At 29.2% G+C, this 250-nt stretch overlaps 1 protein-coding gene across 1 annotated transcript in view; it reads left to right on the forward strand.

Moving 5' to 3' along the window:
- Nucleotides 1-250, forward strand: part of LOC110028868 (187-kDa microtubule-associated protein AIR9) — a gene marked incomplete at its 5' end in the record, with an annotated part of 130,671 nt that overhangs the window by 99,789 nt on the left and 30,632 nt on the right.

Here is a 250-nt window from a genome sequence, read left to right on the forward strand (position 1 = left end):
CTTTTCATATATATATATATATATATATATATATATATATATATATATTGATTAAAAGAGCATCTCGTGGCTCCTGCGCGTTAATCATAAAAAAATTACAAAATTTGGGGTGGGATAGTGGATCTCCATCTAGAAACAAAACAAACATGAAGACTTAGGGGTTCCATTATCCACATTAAACACCACACAAAAGAAAAAAACAAAAGGTACATGTAATAACCCAAAATGTATACCAGCAAAAAGAGTATAC

Source organism: Phalaenopsis equestris, unplaced genomic scaffold (genome assembly GCF_001263595.1).
Source record: "Phalaenopsis equestris unplaced genomic scaffold, ASM126359v1 Scaffold000535, whole genome shotgun sequence".
NCBI lineage: Eukaryota > Viridiplantae > Streptophyta > Magnoliopsida > Asparagales > Orchidaceae > Phalaenopsis > Phalaenopsis equestris.